Below are 19,671 nucleotides of genomic sequence, written 5' to 3'. Positions count from 1 at the left end.
CGAAGCTTCATCTGTATTTACAGCCGCTGCCCATCACTCACATTACTGCCTGAGCTCCACCTCCTGTCAGATCAGCGGCGGCATCAAATTCTCATAGGAGCGCAAATCGTACTGTGAACTGGGTACGCGAGGGATCTAGGTTGCACGCTCCTTATGAGAATCTAATACCTGATGATCTGAGGTGGAGCTGAGGCAGTGACGCTAGCACTGGGGAGTGGCTGCAAATACAGATTATCATTAGCAGAGAGGTTTGTACAGAGACCATAATAAATCAATTGCTTGCAGACTCATATCAAAACCCTATCAGTGAGTGGCAAGTGAAAACAAGCTCAGGGCTCCCACCGATTCTGCATTATGATGAGTTGTATAATTATTTCATTATATATTACGATGTAATAATAATGGAAATAAAGTGCACAATAAATGTAATGCACTTGAATCATCCTGAAAACATCCCCCGCCCCGGTCTGTGGAAAAACTGTCTTCCATGAAATCGGTCCCTGGTTCCATAAAGGTTGGGGACTACTATTCTAGAAGACCCAGTCTCACCCTCAATGGGAGCAACTTACTGCTTTCTCTAGAACTTTGTGCAGAGTTTCTTAGCTCTCCTCTGGGTCACATTCCTTCACCATCCCTCCCCTAGACATGCCTTGTTCATTCCTGCCCCACCTCTGGTCACACTTATTTTACTCATACAATGAATCAATAATCACTGAACGCCTACCAGAAGCTAGACACCATGCTGGGCACTAGGGCGAACAAAATTATCCCTGCTCACATGGAACTTAAGAGTCCAAAGAGAGAGACATTAACAAGTAATTATTCAGTAATTAGTTGTAATTTTAAGAAGCGCTCGGAACAAAAATTACAGAAGGCTTTGAGAGCAAATAATGGAGAAAAATCTAACCAAGGCTCCTGGGCCCTTGGAGTTTTCACTTTGCATGATTTCCTCTGGTTTTATATAAACTCAGCCTTCTCGATAGTGAAGAAGGGGGTTTCCCCATGACCCTTTACCTTCCCCTTGAGCATGGCCACCAGTGTGCACTTGGCATGGCATGGCCACACTGACCTTTGGCAAGAAGATGCACATGGCACGGAGATTATGGTTGGCAGGCGAGTCCTGGGCTTCTATAGCTCCAAACCGATATTGGACGGCCTTGTGCCATTCTTGCCCCTTGGCTCCCCTTGATAATGGCACTGGCTATCTGCAGAGGCAATCTGTTCCCTCCCAAATTCTAGTCAGCACTTCCCCTTCTCTCAAAATGACAGCAAATGTAGCACCCTGATTTCTTCCCTCTCGTGACCTCTTTTGCTGATCTACTACCAGAAGAAGAAAAGGCTTAGAGACTGCAGAGCCATTGTAACTTATATAAGATAAGGCCTTCCACAGCTTTTCCCCTACAGTTCATTCCTGTATGGTGTCATATTCAAGGAAATAATAATCCATCAGCCAAAGTGTATCTACAATGCAAGTTGAATCTTTCCTGAAATCTCTTGAAAAAGGATTCCATTTGTCCATTTTAACTTTAAAGACAACGTGTGGTCCTGTTTCCTGGTATTTGTCCTTTTCAATATTTCACATCTATAGTAACTTCCCCAATGTCTTCTCTCTCCTCCCTCTCTTAAAACTCTCCTGACTTTCCATCAAACCAGACCCACTGCACTTCCAGATCCTTCATTCCCAAACTTTTCCCTCCCTGGATTTCTTCTGTGAAAGTCGTGAGACAATTGCTTTCCTCTCTCTCCCGTGCTGATCATTTCAGCAGGACCATTGCTCTGCCCCGTGGCCTGATTAGATCCAGGATCTGGAGGCAGATCTAGAACTCTTCTACCGAGAACTCTCCCAACCAGGAGGAAGCGAGGGCAGGTGTGCATTCTCCCACATTGTCTCTGCGAGGTTTTGTTACTTACTGCCACATCATTAACCCAAGGAATTAATTTCTTTTATTTCAAGGAAAAGGAGCAGGATAGTTATCAAATTTCTAGTGCTTGCTGATTAAGAAAATGGCAAAGAGCTAATGTGAAATCAGTAAGCTTTTTATTCAACTGACTAGAATCTGCAGTCAATTAAAAAATGCATGTACATAAATATATATTCTATACACAAATCTTTACGCATGCACACACATACACACGCACATAGATTCGGATTCCCTGTAATAAATGCCAACCCTGCCCAAACTATGAATCTCTCCACGACCCCTTCACCACAATCCCTCGTCCACAGCCCACAGGGTGAACCCAGAGATTCCTGTCACTTAATTAACCTAGTGAATACTTATCACATATTACCAACATCTTAAAACTTCACCTTAACACATTACTTTTCATGGAATCTCCAGTGTTTGAAGTTATGAGCAGATAAGACTCATCTTGGTCCTTAAGTATGTCATAATTTTAAGAATTTTGGAGGGATAGAATCTAAACAAGTGTCTTTGACGTGTATATGCCTTTTTTGCTCCATGGAAAGCCCCATAAATCTTCACACTGGGAGTCAACTCTGAGCCAGCCCTTGTGAATGCTAACTGTACACAACATTACATGTGGATGACACTGGCTTCCTAACCTGCAGCTTTGTTTCATAATCTCCGGTTTACCAACTGGGACATTGATGGGGCATTTTACAGCGCAGCCTTCGCTACCCTCGTGAAATATTATAATCACATAAAATGTTATGCTGTAGGATTGTAAGTAATATGGAGCCTGCTCTTGGCATCTGTGCCTTAATCAGCTCTTTTCATTGCTTCACTGCCCATTTACGAGTCCTCAGAAAGCTTCTTTCCACATGAATAGGGGTGTGGAGTTGAATGAGCCACACCCGGAAAAGACATGCTCATTTCCAATTCCAGTTCAACAACTCACTGACGGTGGTGTCAGGAAGCTCTCTTGACTTCCCTGTGCTCTTTTTTTGTTTGTTTGTTTTTGCGGTACGCGGGCCTCTCACTGTTGTGGTCTCTTCCGTTGCAGAGCACAGGCTCCAGACGCGCAGGCTCAGCGGCCATGGCTCACGGGCCTAGCCGCTCCGCGGCATGTGGGATCTTGCCGGACCGGGGCACGAACCCGTGTCCCCTGCATCGGCAGGCAGACTCTCAACCACTGCACCACCAGGGAAACCCCTTGTGCTCTTATTTAATCGGCATTTCCTCAGACTCCAGAGCAATCATTTCCATCATTCAGGTATGAGACACCCGGGAAGCCCTGTTACACATGCTCAAAACCCAACGGCCCATAGCAACCACTCATCCTGCTCTGAATACTACCAAGCAGAACCTTGGCACCATAAAAATAGCCCTAGTTCCCGCCTTAGACAGATAGGAGGGATGTGTCTGGGCCAAATATTGGAATCAATGAGAGAATTTTTCTCCCTACCCAGTTCCACAGTGCCTATAGGCACAATAAATTCCCTGGTGTCTCCCTAAGTTTCCATACTAACTGTGATCCCAATGCAGATGCAGCATAGACTTTCCCCCACTTCCTGAAGTCAACTACTAGCTGTTTTCACCCAACTTTCTGGTGAATAAAAGAGCAATCTGTAGCATGAGCACAAAACAGCCCATTGGTAAAGTGAGAAGAACCAGGGTCCACTTGGAGCACTGACTTCTGCAGAAAATATAAAATGGGCTCACTCAGAAGTGATGAGCTGATGTCCCAGGGTTCAGGGACTAGCTCCACCCACCCCTGCCGCTGCCCAGCAGAGCTGGCCTCAGATGGCCTTTGTGGGGTGCTCTCCCCAGGTCAGGCAACAAGGGGGCTGTGTGCCCCTCTTAGAGGAAGAGCCAAGCACGCACTGCTGATGTGGATGATATCACTGATAGAACAAGCGTCCTCTTGATTCAAAGCAGACGGTGTCTTCTTTACGTGGATGCTTCTGATTTTAGCAAAGGCATAAACAGGCAAAAGTCAGCCAACACAGTTGGAAGGGGAGGAAACGCCACTCCTTCGCTTGTTCTTCAAGCCTAGACACGTGGGTCTTCTTTCAGGCGCTCGAATGCTCAAATGCTAAATGGACGGTACTGTGCCCTTCGGCTCCAAATCTGTTGTACCTCCCAACCATCTGGGAGCTTTTGAAAAATCCCAGTGCCCAACTCTCAGCCCATTCCAGTCACATCCAAACGGCTGGGAGAGGGAACCAGGCATCAGGAGTTTTTAAAGATCCCCAAAGTGTTCCACTGTGCAGCAGTTTGGGAACCACTAGCAAAGTGTTTATGAGCACAGTCGGCGGGGACAGATCTGGGTTTGAATCCTCACTCCACACCAGCTGTGCGCCCTTGGGCAAACTACTTAAACTTTCTGTGCCTCAACTTTCTCATTTATAAGATGTAGTATTTTATGAATAGTGCTACTATTTACCCCCCACAGTGTTTGCATGAGGATTAAATGGTGTATGGTTTGCAAAGTGCTTAGAACAGTTCCTGGTACATGCTAAGAGCCATAAAAAGTTTGTTAAAAAGAAAAATATACGTGCAAGCTCATTTCTGGTCCAGGATCTTTGCTCTTGCTTTGTCTGAACCAAACACTCCCTGACTGTCATGGCTAATAGGCAGGCCACCTACCCTAGGGCAGGGTGCTCTATCTTAGTGCCCTTTTTTATTTTCATGGCTTTAGGTGTGTATTTATTGAATATATTTAAGTTATCTCCTTCATTAGAATGTAAACCCAGCGAGAGCATGATCTGCCCTCTCTCTAGAATAGCACCTGCGTAAATGAGTGACTGAAGGAATGTGAACACTGGGGTGAATCTGATTCCTTGGTAATGGGAAGAACAGGCATTGAGAGAAAGAAATCCAGGATTTGGGACAGACAGTCACCCTCCCACAGGCCACCAAACATTCATGATTCAGATACGACCTTGGGGTTTATTGTGGGTGAAACACCGCCCACACACATTAGCATCTCCAATTTAACCTTGTGCAAGAGGAGACTTGCTCGTAAACAAGAGAAGTGGCCTCTCCCTGAAAATCTAGACCTGAAGAGATTGTGCACTGGTTAACTCCCCCATTTGAACTCTCTCATTTCATTTCAGCAAACAGTTCATGTCTCTTTTATTTAGTTTAAAGCTTATCTATTTTCATTTTCATAAATTGCTATCCCCTCCCAAATGAGGGTCCCCAGTTCTCACTCACTGTGTGGGTCTGAGAAGATAATCTTCAAGAGTTTTAACAGAATGAAATACATGCGGACCATATCAAAGGTGGTGAAGATTTGTATCTTGGATAGAATGGTGCAGATGAACAAGGTGCTGTCAGTACCAGAGCCGTCTCTGTGTACCTCTGTGTAAGGATTTGACATTTCCGTTTGTGTTAATTATCCTACAGCGGTGCTCCATTTCACGGAAGATGATATATCCTAACCAGGAGCCCCAAGTCCTCCTGAGAGTGATTTGAATGAGAAAGTAACCTCCCTCTATACGTATACGTGTAAATGCACTGTGGATTCCCTCAGACTGGAGTTCCCATTCCGGCACGTTGCAGATCAGAGCTGCAAAAGTCTCTGAGTCCAGAGAATCTAAGTCAGCCGAAGGTCCATGGACATGACAAGGACCCCCTGAATGTATAATTCTATGAGATTTCACTGAAATTACTAAAATACTGATTTACAGCAATGTTTTGGGAATAGGTATGTAACAATTTGAAATTTAACTCCAATTCATCACAATGAGAGGCCCGCAGATATGAGTCCCTTCTCAGGGGTTTGTGGCATGCTTGGCTGAATGAATCAGAAGAAACTTCCCAGAGGGGCCTCAGGCTCCAGTTCAGGGTCTTCCAGACCTGTCCTCCTCCATCTCCTCCATGTGGAACAGAACACTGATCCACCTTCGGACCCAAGAACCTGAAGACCCCTGGACCCTCGGGCATCAGGGCAAGGCTCCGGGATGCTCACAGGTGGACTCTACCTAGGGCAAGCCCCTCATGAGCAACGTTCAAAAGGGGCTGCAAACCAGACTGTGTTCTGAGTAGATCCCAGGATGGCCGACAGTTTGTCAGAGAGTTGCGGTGTGAAGCTTTCTGTGAAGCAGCATTCTGCTGTGGGAGATTGCCTAGCAGATGTCAGCCAGGCAGGACCATCCTTACCTTCATTACTGTGTGCCGGAGGTCCAGGGTTTGGTCCCCAAGGGGCCACCAGCAGAAGTTGCCCTTGATCTGAAAGTTGACTCGTGGTCAGAGACTAGGCCTTGTTCTTTCAGCTGCTTTCTGCTCTGTGTATATCTTAAGGCCTTTGCCTGCATTTCCAGAATGTGTGTGCTTTGCTCACCAGGCTAAACTGTCTCACTTTGGCCCTCCTCCCTTCCCCCACCTGGCTGCTACTTGGCCTCATTCAGTCTCAGACTAAGAATACTTTGCCAAAGGAGGGATGGTGTTCTCGAGGAATTCTAGTGCGGGGGTGGTTGGAGTTGGGCGTATCTTCAGACATCTTCCTCAAATCATCTGAAGTCCTGACCACTGTCTCTATCAAGAGGCCCCACTTGCACCGAGCAGTGCCTGTGCATGAGGCTGGTGCCAGACACTCCATCAGTGTGGCTGAAGCAGACACAAAGGAGAGGTAAGGGCCCCAGGGTGATGGGACACAGTCCCATCCAGCCGATAAACTATCTGGATCTGTGCTGCTGGTTTCTCCTGCCTCAGGACCACGGGGCAGGAAGATAGGCACGGAAACCTCTTCTGCAGGCTCAGCTGGACCATAAATTCTGTTTTAAGACCCATTCCCTGCAGAGACATCACCGGCAAAAAGGCAGTAGGTGGCGGGAAGTGGTTAAATCCAACGCATTGCTTTATCATCAAGAGCAGCTGATGGAGGAAGTGCACATGAAGCTCCCCAACTGCTCTTTCTCCCTTGTTCTCCTTAGGATTATTTTATTTATAGCTGGGAACCAATAATTACCTACAGCTGCGTTTCTCAGTTGCAGGGCACTTCAGGCAACTTTTCCACCCACCAGGTTGCTCCTCGCAGAGCCTTCCCCTGAGAGGAGCCGCCAGGCCCCCTTCTCCACTGCCCTGGGGCCTCACAGCCTTTTTCTAGTCTTGAGAGGACTCAGGTTATCAGCCAGCGACCTTCGATATGGGCCCTCTCTATGACTTGTCTGTGATACTTAGATTAATTCCTTTTTCCCAGTGCATTATCAGATGAATAGATTTGAAGACATATATAAATAGCTCCCCACAGGGTCCTTCTTAGAATTATGAGAGACCCTGAATGGTGATTAATTTAGCAGTGCTTAGGAGCTAGAGCTCCAAACAGACTCAGAATGGGATCCTAGTTCACCAGTTCCTTTACGTCTCAGTTTCCTCATCTGTACAGTGTAGACAATGATAGTACCAATCCCACTGGTGCAAGGATTCATTGAATGCGTGGAAAATGTTTACTCACGTGTTTGAGCACAGGAAGTATTCAACAAATGGTAGCAATTACTAGATGGGTGGTGGTGAGGGAGGCATAAACCGGAATTATAGAATTAGAGCTGGAAGTGTCCCCAGCTGGAAGGTCACCTAGGCCAGTGCATCACAAAGTTAATGGAACATGAGAATCACCAGGAGAGCAGACTGCTGGGATCCACCCCAAGATGACTGGATTCAGTAGGTCAAGGGTAGAGTCCATGAATTTGCATGTCTAACAGGGTCCCAGGTGATGCTTTCAGTACCAAGTAGCTAAGCGAATTCCTTTCCTGATACAAGAATCCCTAGTCCCACCCCTTCTATTCCTGTAAGATCTCTTGCAAACTCTATTGGGCGAGTCCTATGATGGTGGAAAAAAGGATCTATAATGAATCATGGGCTTTACATATGTTACCTTATCCTCACAATAATTTATGGAGTTATTGTTGTTTCCTTTTTTTGTTATTTTGTTTTCTTTGTTTTTTAAGATGATGAAACGGAGGCTAAAGATAACTTTAGGTGCCTTAGACACTTTCACACAGTAAGAAATTGAAGAGCCAGGATTTGAACCCAGTCTCTGAGACCTGAGTTCTTGTGTCAGTGATGCTCAATTGTATCCGGGAACCATATTTAATTGTTGGGCAACTCCTAAAAGTTAGAATATGTTTTTGTTTTTATACAGAGCAGCAATCTTCCGCTGTCAATTCGCTGGTGCTGGATCTACTGGGTCTTCAGTAGAATTGGAAAGGACTTAATATCATTTGAATAAAGAGAGGACAGTCGTTTACGTTACTGCAAATTTGTTAATGGTTAGGTGTATAGCTCCCAACCTAGTATCCCTTAGTTCAAATCTTGACTCTCCAACTTTGTAGCTGTGTGACTTTGGGCAAGCTTCTAACTTCTCTGTGCCTCCATTTTCTCAAGCCTGTAACATGGGAATAGTATTAGTACCTTCATCAGAATGTTGAGAGGAGAAAACAGTTTTATGCATGTATATAATGACACGGAAATTTTAGCTTTTATTATTTCATCCATAAAGCCGTTACAAACTCTTTGTAAAGTCCTTTGTAGCTAAGGTCTTAAAAATTGGAGAGGCCAGATTTTTCCCCCTCCTTATGATATGACTACAGCGCAGTTAGCTTTGTCTTCTTTAAAGTCCTTGCTTGTGATGGAAAAAAAGAATATCAAGAGCAATCGTATTTCATTAGCAAGAGGTCTGAGTTAAACCAACTAAGTTGTTATGTAGTTACTTTGTTTTCCTGCAGAGGTGATTCTGCTTCTTGTAGTTTAAAGTAGAAAGGTGGAGTCTTCAAGGTGCTAAAGGAGACCACTCATGCATGTCCCAGCCAGAAGCTTCCTAAAACTCCAGGAGAGCCAAAAGAGGGGAAGATAATGATACCTAATCATTAGAGGCTGGAGAACTTTTCACTGGTTTCAAAAATCATTCTTTAAGTTAAAGAAATAATATAAATGATGAGATAAAGGAACACAAATATTATTTATACCTCATCAAGATTGATTGAAGGAAAAAATAAAAGGCCTGAATTCGCCTCCCTTCCCTGTATCTTCGACCTTGGCAATGTGACTTTTCAGCCCCTCCCATCAGAGGGTGGAGTCTATTTCCTCAACTCTTGATTCTGGACTTGGCCATGTGACTTGTTTTGGCCAAAAGGATGCAGCAGAAGCGATGTTATGACAGTACCAAGCCTGGGCCCAAGAGATCTTGCGCTCTTATTGGAACTTTGCCATCACCTCATGAATAAGACCAGGCTAGCCTGCTGGAAGACGAGATACATGGCCCCCTTGCCCCAGACAAGTGAGTGAGGCTGTCCAAGACCAGCCTGCCCCTATCTCTTTTCTCAAATGATTACAGACTCACGAGCAAATCCAGTCAAGATCAATCAGGTCTGGTCTAGAAAAGCAGAACGACCCAGCTGCTCAATAGACTCATGAAAAATGATAGGTTCATTGTTTTATCCCTCCAAATTCTGAGGTGTTTTTTTCCCACAGCAATAGCTAACTGATATACCCCCTTTAGTGTTGGTAGGGATAAAATAGCAACAATAACCATATTAAAAGCAATAATAGTACTACCTGTACAATTTGAACTGTAGAAAACTGTCAGTTTTCTGCCATATTTGACTTGAAAAAATAGCAATTTCATGTGGACCAACGTAATATTATTAAATACTTCACACATGTCAGGTACTATGAGAAACATTTTACATGGATTATCTCATTTAATCTTTACGATGACTCTATGAAGTATATACTACTATTTCCATTTTATCAATGAGGAAATAAAGGCTCAATAAATATCTGCTGAAGGAATGAATAAAAGAAAGGGTAGCATTTCTCAAGGTCACATGACCAGTACCCAGTGGGATGGGAATTTGAGCTTAGATTGGCTTGATTCCTCTGCTAATGTGTTTTCTACAACAGGAGGCAGATGGTAATGGCATTTATCAAGACTTCACTTGGCATCGGGCTAAGACCTTTACACGCCGTATCTTGTTTAACCATCACACATAAACCTGTGAGGTTGGTGTGATTTATGCACGGGGAAGCCAAAGCACTCCAACACTCAGTAATGTAACCAAGGTGATGTAGAAAGTAAGTTGCCAGGCCAGAATTCGAACCCAGGCACTGCTCCAGGAACTGCTGTCAACTATATGTGGCGTCTTTCAGGGAATCAAAAAAGGAGAAATGGAAAGAGAAAATGGAGTTTTTCATAAGCAGTGCCCTCATAAATGTTTTGCATCTCTGAATTTGACTTAGGTCTCCATTACACCAGCTTCATGGTAGTGAAAACACCTGGTTTTATAAAGGCTCTTCATTCCCAAGGGGGCATACGTAGTCTTCTCATCTATCTCCACATTATTACGTGTCACCTTTTGGGAAACCAGCTTAACCTCCTCATGGAGACATGGCAGGTATCTGTCCTGCGAGGTCCTTGAAAAAGCCCCACAGTTCTCTACAGAAGCTGACTGCTGCAGCCTGAGATTTCCACCATCAGTATCACAGCTCTGAGTTAAGGCATTATCGCCAGAAAGCTCTTGTAAAAATGCAACTGTGTGACCTGTGAAGGTTAACATTAATTCATTTGTATTATGCAAATTTAAATTAAGGGACACAAACTTAGGGGTCAGCAGAGACCAGACACACAAAGGAAATGATGGAAGTGGCCCAGTGTAGTACAAGAGGGGATGATGGGGACTGTGGAAAATTGAGGCATGTGTGTCCATTCTAAATGAAGATGTTGGTACTAACATCAAAGCAATCGTTGCCATTGCAATAAGAGATGTTCTATTTTACAAAAGAAGGTGAAACATCTAGATATCTGTGGGTAATTTCTCCTTAAAGTATTACGAGGGAAAAAATGGATCTGTGGGCTGGAATTCGTCTGCAGAAGGCCAGTTTGAAACCCTGTGCTGAGATCAATGCATCATTTCCTTAAAGCAGAGCTACCCCAGGTGTGGTTCCTACACCAGTGACATCAACATCACCTGGTAGCTGGTTAGAACAGCAAGATCTTGGGCCTTATCCCAGATGTTCTGGATCCAAATCTCAGAGTGTGACCCAGGTTTCTGGGTTTAACAAGACCTTCAGGTGACTGTTTTGTGTACCAAGATACCAGTGGCCCAGATGCATAAGTACCAGATGTGCAGGGTATTTGCAAGGAGTCAAGGGCAAGATCTGGGGCTAATCAGGAGGAAGGTCTCCAGTCCTCAAGGTCAAGGAGCAGAAAAGGGAGGACAAGCCTCAAAAGGCATTCTGGGAGCTCAGCAAACAGGACTGTCACCTGTGAGGCCCCTGGGGCCTTGCACAGCCTCTCGGTGACTCCCCCTCCAAAGCTGAGATACCGACTCTCTGGGCCTGGTACCCCTCTCCTCCCAACTCTCAGGAAAGTGACACTGTGTTATATGCAGAGCACTGTTAGGGTAAAATCTGTTCTGAAGCATGTCTCCAAAGTTGTCACTGTGCTCAACTAATTAGTCAAAGGTTTCCATCTGCCTCATGGCTCGCCACACTTTTCATATTAATTTTTTATGCAAATGTGATTCTGGGGAGGAATGATGTCAAGCAGAGTGATAGGTACCTCAGTGGAGCCAGAATAGGATACATGCAATCTCCAAAATCTCCAGAAAGGTCGTGTGGAACTAAGCTTTTGTATTTGGACTCCTCTGAAGCTTAAAAATTAAGTAAATCATGGGAATGTCTGTGATACATATATATATATATACAACATATATGTAAAGGAGATATTGACCTAACCTCCCCACCGTAACCTTAACTGTATAAGAGGCTGTTCACCAAAACAATCATTCAAAGCACAGTTCAATTAATTTCTCCTTTCTTCTTTGATCCCCCCTCATTATTTTGCTTAGCCATGTAATCTTATTTTATTCTTTCCCTCTTTATAATATTTGCTTCCTTCTTTTTAAAAAAGCTAAGTTATCTTTCAAGAACAAATTCCATTGTAGCAGTGACCTCGAGGATGATAAGGCAGTAGATTAAAACCCAGGAGTATCTTGAAATGCCAGGGATAATTTGAAAGAAAGGGTCAATTGTCTAATATTAATTCAGTAATAACTGGAGAGGCATTATCCTTATTGCCTCCTTCCGGGAAGAACTATCCAGTGTCTGATGAAGTTCAACGCCACTGCAGGGGAAAGTAAAGCAAAACTTGGATAGAGTCCAATTCTGACTCCAATACTGAACCCATATTCAAATTCTAGCTACAGATAAGTCTTTGTTGGGATGAAAATGAGACTCAGCGTTCTGATAATTTCCTTCCCTGTGTATCAGGTAGTTAATGCTGCATACAAAGCATGCCAACACTAAATGGCTTAAAACAACAACTAACCACTAGCTAACAACTCCCATGGTTCTGCTGATCTGGGCTGGGCTCCATTATGTGACTCTATCATGTGGTCAGCCGGTGGGTTGCCTACAGACTTACTGGTCTCAGATGGGCTCACTTTCTGTTCACCAAGCCTGCCTACAGAGCCTACCTAGCTTCTGGGGAGAGACAGTATGACAGCCATTGTTGGCACCCCGCCCCAGTTCCCTAGGATTCCTTGGGTGAGTTCCTTGTGCCCATCCCCCAGGTGAGCAGTGCTTTGTTGCTAAGGAGCGGCCCCTGTGATCCTTCTCAGAGGGTTGCCCTTGGGCTACTGGAGCTGGCAGTTGTGAGAGTTACGTCCTCCTTTTTTTTGGCCACAACGCACAGCTTGCAGGGTCAGTTCCCTGACCAGGGATCAAACCCAGGCCCCGGCAATGAAAGTGCTGAGTCCTAACCACTGGACCGCCAGGAAATTACTGAGTTGCATCCTCCTGGCCGACCTCTACCCAAGACCATGAAAACCCAGCTCCCTTACTTCAATGGAGATAAACTCTGAGGCATCATTAATGCTCCAGAACACCCCACAGGACCAGGCTAAGGCTGGGAATTTGCTGGAAACTGCACCTTTTCTCTACTTCTTCCCAGCCCCTTCCTGCTTTCCTAACTTCCTCCTGGAAGCACTTCCTTAAGAGACCAACAGCTCATGTACCCTCATCTCACGGGCTGTTTCAACAGAGACGGTCTAACCCAAACGTCTTACATGGAGCACAGAGCAGCCCTGTTCATCTGTGGGATGTATATATAATTTCTTCATAAAAGTTCACATGAAGAGAAGTTTCCTAGCCAATAAGAGTTTAAAATAAAAACCACCTCATAGAGCCCATTTATGTTGCTGAAAGGACAAATACACAAAGAGACAAAGCAACTCCTTGGATGTCACACAGACCCTGAGGACAGAGCAGACTCGGGGCTCCACACTCGGGGTTATCACACTGTCACTCACCTGGGGACTCCCACTGGATTCCCCTGAGAGTCCACAACCCAGAGAGAGGGAAGGGAAGTTGCTTGCATCCTGAGAAACGGGCTTCAGAACTGGCTCAGCCCCTGTGATCCTCTTTCCCCACCCTCTTCTCCCTTCCTTCTCCCCCTCCTCTCATCCCCATCCCTGCCCTCCCTCCTCCCATCCCACCTCCTCCCTTCGCCCTCCCTCTTCTCTCTCCAGCTCAGCATCTTTATCATCCTCATCTTCCTCACCTTCTTCATGATCATCACCATCTTATCCAAGTTCCCTTCCCCCAGAAGACTTTTCTTCCTACTAATTTCTGTTTATTGTCACAAGTAAAGACCTGTGAGCTAGTGATTTGGCTCAACGCACAAATCTGGACCGACAGTTGCGAGGGAGCTGCTCCAAGGCATTTCCGTCAGCGGGAATGCCATCTTGGAGATTCACAGACACAAAACTGGAAACGCAGAAGCAGCAGCCCTTCTCCACAGAGGAATTTTATTGGCATTGCAGTTCGCAGATCCGCAAGGCTTGATTTATCGAACGGGAGATCCATGTGAAAATACTGTCAAGCTTCGGGAACTAGGAAGATATTTAGATCACTCCCCTCACGTACATCATATTTATGAAAGGAAAAGGAAGTATGTGGACTGTAAATTAGAAAAAGCTGGAAGGAAAAACTCTATCCTTTCCAAACTCAATCTTTTATGAACTTCTTTCCAAAGGGTTGAGCTCGACGGTAAATACCTTATGTTGGTCGAGTGTGCCTTACTTTCTGGCTTCCAAACAGCCCTTTGCAAAAGAGGCATCTTTCAGGGATTCCGCCTGGGCTCCCCCAGATCTGCCCACACCTATGTTTCTGCCCCTCCCCCACACTTCACCCAAGGGCAACCACCAAGTCCAACGCTTACACTAATTGAGAACTGGAGAAGTCAGAGAAATAATTGTGTCTCTCCATCTTTCTGTAGATAAAGAAACTGAGGTGCACAAAGGCAAGGGATATACAGAGAATCCAAGAAATGAACCAAGGGCCAGCCCTGGTCTGAGAGTCAAGAGTCCCAGGTCCCAGACCCAGCTCTACTAAAAGTTTCCTTTGTGACATCAGGCCAGGCATTGCACCCTTGGGGCCTCAGTGTGGTTAATCATAAAAATAGCCACAATTGTTTGTGCTTCCCGTATCCATGCTCTTTGCATGCGACTCTCCTGCATCTTCCATCAAGAAAAGGAGTCTATTTCCTGGCCCCTTAATCTGGGCTGGTCTTGTGATTTGCTTTGGCCAATAGAATGCAGCAGGATGGCAGTGCCAGGTCTGAGACTAAGCCTCAGAGCCCTTGCACACTATGGCCCCCTTTCTTGGAACCCTGCGCTGCCGTTACATGCAAAAGGTCAGGCTAGCCTTTGAGAGGATGAAAGACCACATGGAGCCCAGATAAGCCATCGCAGCAGAGCTCTTCCTCGACCAGCCAGTCCCCAGCTGAGTGGGAGCTGCCCACAAATGCATAAATTTAGCCCAAGCAGACAATGAAAACTATGCCCATCCCGAATGTGTGACCCACAGTATCATGATGGTTATTTCAAGCCCCTGTCTTGGGGCGGTTTGTTATGCAGCAAGATTTTACTGACAGACTTGGTTTCTTCACCTGCACAAAAAGGGGTAGGACATAAATATCTCATTTTTTAGGTGCTTTTTGAAAGACCAAGTCTATAATAGGTTAAGACCCAGAGCTGAGCTATCCAATATGGTAGCCTCTAGCCACATGCACCCATGTAAATTTAAACTAAATTAATTGAAATTAAACAAAAGTAAAAATTGACTGCCTTAGTCACACTATACATATTTCAGGTGTTTAACAGTCACTTGTGGCTAGTGGTCACTGAATAGACAGCACAGGTACAGAACGTTTCCATGACGACAGGACACTGCACTGGATGATGCTGGCCTGGAACCATCAAGGGAGTGGGCATCACAGTGGATCCTACAAGGACAGCCAGACCTCCTGACCAGCCCTCCCCCACCCCCCCATCTCCACTGGCTCTCCCACAGCAGCCTGCTCCACCGTGAGCAGGTTCATACATCCTTGAAATTTTCACATCTATATTTTGAGGCTTCTGCTTTACCTAAAATATCTAACTCGTCAAGGAGGCTTTGGATTGACTGCACGCAAGTTCAGTATTTTGGTAAGACAGTGGGGGAATAAGGCTCTCAAGGTAGGACATTCTTCAGATAGATTGTAAGATTTCCCTCCTTCGGGGGACTGTCCTAGTTTTTATTTTAAGCATTTTTTTTTCCATGTTGATGAGGTTGATAGTTGACTTTATCTGCATTCAATCCTTAAAGAGGATTGACGATTGATTGTGTGTGTGTGTGTGTGTGTGTGTGTGTACATAGGAGGTTTCCTCCCAATTCTCTCTCCCCTTTTTTCCCCTCTCCAATGCCCAGGGCTTCCTCTGACTTCAAAGAACTAGAAAAGACTCAGAGGAAAACGGATACCTGACCTAATTAAGCATATAGATTGAGATTTTCTCTCTCGGTTGATAAAAAATTCCCTTTTCTTCACAAACCTCATTCCAATTTCCTGGATAAAGGAGACTCAGAGAACCACCCTCCTGCTGTCCCTCGAAGAAGTATTGTCCCTGCAAGAAGCCCAAGGCAGGGAGGGCAGATGGGGCCCCTGAGACAGTGGAGGCACGTGGGGGCCATTAACACGATGGTTGGGGACTGCTTTGCCTGGCTTTGAATCCCAGTTCAGCCACCTCCTACCTCTGGTGGATCCTTGGTCTAATTACTTAGTCTTCCTGTGCCCCAGATACCACATTCATAAAGTGAGGACGGCAACTGTTGTTACCTGGTAAGGGTTTGATGGATGAATACAAGAGAAGCCCTGAGAATAGTTCCTGGCACAGAGCAAGAGCTGAGGGTTGCCAAAATGGACATGTCAGTGCCCCAGCCAGGTCCTCTGGGACCCAGGGCGCTGGTTCTGGGCACCCACCCTCCAGCTCTGTGTGCTTTCCTTCTAACAGCTGGCACGTGAAACCTTCTTGAGAGGTGTTCCCCTAAGCTCCCGGAGCCACTCTACCTGCTCAGGCAGGCAGCCTGGGTGCCAGGTGTCACCCCAAGCAGATAGTTACTGATGGGGCAGCAGTCACAAAGCCCAGCTCCTTTGACAATGACTGTAATTCACACTCCAGAGCTGCCCTCAGGATCAAGCTGAGGCGGGGGCTTTGCCTGTAATCACTGCCTTGCTTCTTCCCCTTTTCTGTCCAGCTTCCTCTGCTCGCAGGTTCCCCCGGAGAGTGCTTCCTCAATAAATCATGTGCACATGAATCCTTATCTCAGGCTCTGCTTCCAGGCAACCAGACCTAGGATGGTAACTATTACAATTACTATTATTATTATGAAAACTTTTTTATTATTTCAGTCATGCCATAAAAAGTAATTTTGATTCCTAAATAAGGTGATGATCATAATTTCTCCAAGTGGACAGCATTCAGCACTTTCCAAAGCACTTTCCTTTTCCCCTATGTCAGTCCCTTGTTAAGATCAGATGTTCCTGGGAACAAGAGATTAAATGAAAACCCCAGTCCATCTTCTATTCTCTTCCCTCCCCTGGCTCCTCCCAGCACAGCCAGGACCTCCTGTGTGATGATTCAGACACATCAGTCCATATGACTAAGCTTGATCCTCTCCCAACCCTCTTCCAAACAGCCGTCTCCTGGGCCCCAGGCTGCATACATTCTAGCATGACTCACCCTTAGAAGGACAAACCATGGGGAAAGACCCCCACAGACCCTGGGTAGCAATGGTTCTGAATCTTGTCTTCTTCAAAATCCTTGGAGGGGGATCCCAAGAACTGTCAGATTAAAATACACACTCCTGAACCGCACCACCCCACACACAGTGGTCCTGATTCAGTAGGTCTTGGGTGGGACTCAGGAATTGGTACCTAACAAACAAGTAGGTGATGCTGTTGTGCAGACCCAATGGGAGGAGCGTGGGCCTGGAAGACCCCTGACTCCATGGGGAGGGTCATGGTCGGAGGGGGCGCCAGAGAGGGACTGTCTGTGAGGTGCAGCGTCCAAAACAGGGCCTGGTTGCTTGGCTCTTGGGTGGTATGCTCTTGGCCATATAAGAATGTCCACAGTCACTCCAAAACTTATGAAAGGCAGAGTCTGCAACACGGCAAGAGCACACTGTATCAGTTGACTATTGCTGCTGTAACAAACTACCACCAGCTTAGCAGCAAAGCAACACCAATGTATGTCACAGTGCTGGAGGTCCCAAGTCTGAAATGCGTCTGATGGTTTTAACGTCAAAGGCTGTGTCCCTCCTGGAGGCTTGAGGGAAGAACCCACTCCTTGCCTTTTGCAGCTTCTAGAGGCTGCCCCACATTCCTTGGCTCCTGGCCATATGAGTCCAACCTCTGTTCTATCATCACACCTCCTTCTCTGACTCTGACCCTCCTGCCTCCAAGTCCAGGTTTCCACTTTCTCCCTCCACACATTGCCTGGCAACCAGGTGAGCAAGCTTGGGCTGGGATGCTGGAGGATGAGAAACTGCATGGATCGGAGATCAGACGTCCCAGCCGAGGTTGCCCTGACTAGTTAGCCCCCAGATGACCTTCCAGATGCCTACAGGTGCTTCTGTGAGCCTAGCCAGACTTAGGAGGAACAACACATGTTTGCTGTATTAAGCCACTGCATTTTGGGGTGGTTTCTTAGGCACAGGGGCTAACAGACACCCACCCTGAGTGGAGGGACGGTGGGCAGTGTGGGTGCCTTAAACCAGGTCCAGCCTATGGTCTGTGTCTTACATGGTCACCACTCAACATTAAGAATCTGAGGGAAATTACTTTAAATTTCAGACTTGTAGCTTATTGTGAAATATTAGAAGAGCTCGTGGAAAGGGAGCATGAGGAAGCCTTCTGGGATACTGAGGACGTTCGGGTTCTCACTCTGGGAGCTGGTTGCACTGAGTGTGTTTAGTTGGTCAAAATCCATCAGGCTGGTTTCTGCCTTCAAGGATCGTACACACTGGCTTAAACATAAGCACAGGCTACTAATGTTTGTTTGCCTTCTTATGTGGCAGCCCGTGGATAAGTTTTACTTCACAGAAATTAGAACATGTGATCAATATACTCATTCTACAATGAGTCCCTAATTTATAAATGAGGGACTCGAGGCTTAACGGAGTCTGGGAAACAGAACTTTGACTTCAATTGTGTTTTCCCCAATACATTATACTGCTTCCTGGATGGGAAGTAAGATGAAACACAAGAACCGTCAGGTGAGCTGCTGAGGGTTAAATGAGAGAGTAGTGTTGAAATGCTGGCGATGTTCAGAGATCACTGACTATTTCGATATTCACACTTTCCCCAGGTGACCCTACCCACTGATTCAGCTACTTCTATCTTTGCTCTGGCTGTGCCCCATCCTGGACTTCTCTGACGGCGATACTTTGGGGGCCAGAAAGGTCCAGAAAGGTTCTGTAGCCACCAAAGTGGCAGAAAAGCATCGTGTGTAAGGACTCAGTAAATCAGTAACTGTTGCACCCCTGTTGGACTGCGTGACTGCTCTCACGTTGTTTTTTTTAAACTCCCTTTTTCCCTCTATGAAATCATCTTGGTACAGCCCGACTGGATGAGACTACATTTGAAACATATGAAACCACGGAAAGTATAGAGCGATCTTATAAATTATTCTCATTCACTCATTCAACAAATCATAACTCAATATCTCCTCTATTCCTGGTGCTATGCCCAATTTTTCTCCGTATCTTAATTAATTTCAGGCACATTCTACTCAGGAATATTCTCAGCATCCTAACTTGGCTATAAAATCGGAGGCTTTGCATTGCCTTAGATATAAATACCAGGAGGAACAAACCACATGCAGTTAACAGCATGCAGAATCTTCAGATCTGACACCCTTCCCCGCGATTGGATTGGAGTCTTACGGAAATGGACAACCCATAGACTTCAAGGCTTCTCATTTTAGTTAAAAGGGATACAAATTGTTTCCCCAGTGCCTCTTCTCCGCAGAGCTGCCTGGGATAAAATGCTGAGGTTGCATGAAACCATCTCCAAGCAGAAACCTGAAGCAGATGCCATTATTTTTTCAGGTTGTTTTAATGGGCTTGCTTTGAAAAAACAGCGGTGTGTTTGTCCCGGGGTCCTTCGTATTTTACATTGGCTTCAGTAATGACTCTTTATGATGGCAGAGCAAGACCAGTTGAGAACCAGGTGTTACTTAGACATTGATCAAGAGTTCCCTTTCACATAGGTACTTAGCTTTCTCCGCTGATATGAGCCTTTGCTATTTGCTCAGCTCAGAACACTCTGTTTCCTCCACTCAAGAGTCAACACACAATTACTGGCACCTGTCATGTGCCAGCTCTGCGTGGGGTCTGGGGATAAGGTGGTATGTGGAGGAATGGACGCAGCATGGATGGAGGT

At 45.7% G+C, this 19,671-nt stretch overlaps 1 long non-coding RNA gene across 1 annotated transcript; it reads left to right on the top strand.

Moving 5' to 3' along the window:
* Positions 1-2,578: 2,578 nt before the first annotated feature.
* On the top strand, positions 2,579-18,780 carry LOC117203898 (uncharacterized). Its single transcript, XR_004486847.2, has 3 exons — positions 2,579-3,177; positions 16,485-16,587; positions 18,596-18,780. It is a non-coding gene; the product is annotated as an uncharacterized LOC117203898 (long non-coding RNA).
* Positions 18,781-19,671: the final 891 nt, after the last annotated feature.

This window comes from Orcinus orca, chromosome 16 (assembly GCF_937001465.1).
Source record: "Orcinus orca chromosome 16, mOrcOrc1.1, whole genome shotgun sequence".
Classification (NCBI taxonomy): Eukaryota; Metazoa; Chordata; class Mammalia; order Artiodactyla; family Delphinidae; genus Orcinus; species Orcinus orca.
Note: the sequence above shows the minus strand (reverse complement) of the source record. Positions and strands in the feature narration are given on the sequence as shown.